A 2579-nucleotide genomic window follows, 5' to 3' on the forward strand; every position below is an offset into this window, starting at 1 on the left:
GATTAATAGAGAAAAATCCTTCATAATTACATGAATGATGAGTTAGAGAGAGAGAGAGTGGTGCAATTTATGTGAGAAAAAAGGAGAGGTCTCTCTACAAGAGTGGAAGAGAGTGCAAAAAGCTGTGTGAATTCTGTCTTCAACTAAGCAAGCAAGACTAAGTGTGTGAGCTGAATCTTAGCTCAATTTCATCTCTCTAAGTTGAGAAGAAGCATTCTATTTGAGCAAGTTAATAGCTTTGTGGCATCTATTGTGAGCTGCATAAGCAACAAATTAGCTACTACTTTAGGAGTATAAGGTGTGGTTTTTTGTTGCCTTGTTTTAACTTACCATTTTTATATTAATGTCCTTTTTATAGCTAGCAATCCTTTGCAATGTGCCATGGTTTCCCATAGTAATAGCACTCCATGCTATTTGCACTCTGATTTCTTTCCCAAACACCTCTGCCTCTCAGGCTCCCCCTGCCTGTAGAGTGGTCTCTTCCACTTGTTTGTACATTAGATTCATGTTATTGCTATTGCCCATGATTTTTGTTTCTAAAACGGACCGCACCTTGGCCTCTAGATGATGGTGTACCTCTATCTTTACCTATATCTAAATAGGCTTATGTGAATTATTTATATAAACCTCTCCCAATATTCATCTCCTCATCTGATTTCTTTCCCAAACACCTCTGCCTCTCAGGCTCCCCCTGCCTGTAGAGTGGTCTCTTCCACTTGTTTGTACATTAGATTCATGTTATTGCTATTGCCCATGATTTTTGTTTCTAAAACGGACCGCACCTTGGCCTCTAGATGATGGTGTACCTCTATCTTTACCTATATCTAAATAGAAGGGTTGCTTATGTGAATTATTTCTATAAACCTCTCCCAATATTCATCTCCTCATCATGGATGAAGAGAGCAATCAGTTCTTGAAAATTAGGAAAGTTCTCAGTATTCTTTGCCAATACCATTCAAGATTATGGACACCATATTATTATCATCTATTTTGGTGATCCAATAGAAGAAAGGGAATCTACAAGCCCTTTAACCAAGTAATCATTTGTACTCAACTATCTTCCAAGCTTGGTCAGTGTTTGTACTAAACATCTTCACCAAGGTATCCTGTATATACACAATCATCATGGAATCTATCACACTAATGCACAAGCAAAATAGCACCTTTCTAGCTCTTTCATGCCATGCTTTATATTCTTGCACCTACTGTGGTTTGGGAGTCAACCCTAGGCTCCTTTTTATCACCTATGAGATGAACTCCTATATTCTTTTCCCATAAGAAAATTGGTCATCCTAAACCTCCATGCTTGGAAGTTATTCTTGTCATGCTTCTTGCTGCTCACAATTTGGGGTTGGCTATCAAACATATTTACCTTCAGCAACTTACCAAATAGTGCTTGCAAATACTTTTGCACTTATAGCAAAACTGTGTATGGAACAGCCACACAAACATACATCTAGCAATAACTTGGTCTATTAAAGTGACAAGGAGCCCATGGGTTCCAAACAAGCAATCCAAACTCTATCGGGCACCTCAAATTCCTATACACTTTCCTCGATATCATCAACTTCTAAGTTAGTGGGGCTAAGGTAAAATCCAAAGGCCTACCAGTCCTAGCAGCAACATGAGCAAAACCTGGGTGGAGGCCATTAATGTCGTTAACTCTATATGTGGCCAAGTCGACTTTTGCTAGGAGTTGTTCTAAATTTGTATAGAACTATATCTAAAAGTGCTTTGGTTTTGTTTTTTTTTAAGTTTTAAAGTACTTATAATATGGACCTTACTTTATAGCACATTTTGGAGGCTCATGGACCTTACTTTACCAAATAGGGAAGCCATATGGTGAGCATATGGTCTACTCAAGGCATGGGATGATCTCATTGGCAAGTCTGGTGTGTTTAAAAGGGAACATCACATAGAGGTGGAATACATGATGTTAATCTAATGAGGTAACTTGTTTAGTGGTGGTGATACAAAAGAATAGAAATTAGGTAGTATGAGCAAAAGGTGTTAAAGTATACTCATGAGTCACATGAGGATCCAATACATGTTGTTAATGATCACTATTTATAAATCAAGTGACAAATTTGGAGCTCAAGTAGTATCATAAACACTCGATCTTATGAAACTTATACATCTTAAGGTAACTAAATAAAGTTTAAACACTAGTGGTATGCTGGGGTAAGAAGGTGATTTCCTCTTTTGGTAGCTTCTTTTTTCTTTAAGCTTGCTTCATGATGTTGATGGATCTTCAGTAGATGTAAACTCGTTCTCACCTCTAAATCTCAAAAACTTCTATTTTGTACATCCTACTAGGAGATTTGCATCCATCTTATTAGCCACTAAAGCATGTGCGGAGTAATTTGAAAAATAAGATGATCTCATAGCCCAAAACTCCTAGGTGCATGCCCAAAACTCCACACTTTGAGGTTACACCATTTTTTGTGAACACAAATGGGACAGGTGACCTCCCGGAGCTTTTTTCTACACATAGTATTTGTTAAGGAAAATTAGGCTACTTAGCGATTAAGCCTAACTTAGGGAATCCATAACGTATAAAAGTGCACCTAGGATCCTTC

The sequence above is a fragment of the Cibotium barometz genome, chromosome 8 (assembly GCF_041138505.1).
Source record: "Cibotium barometz isolate CiBa-2024 chromosome 8, ASM4113850v1, whole genome shotgun sequence".
NCBI lineage: Eukaryota > Viridiplantae > Streptophyta > Polypodiopsida > Cyatheales > Cibotiaceae > Cibotium > Cibotium barometz.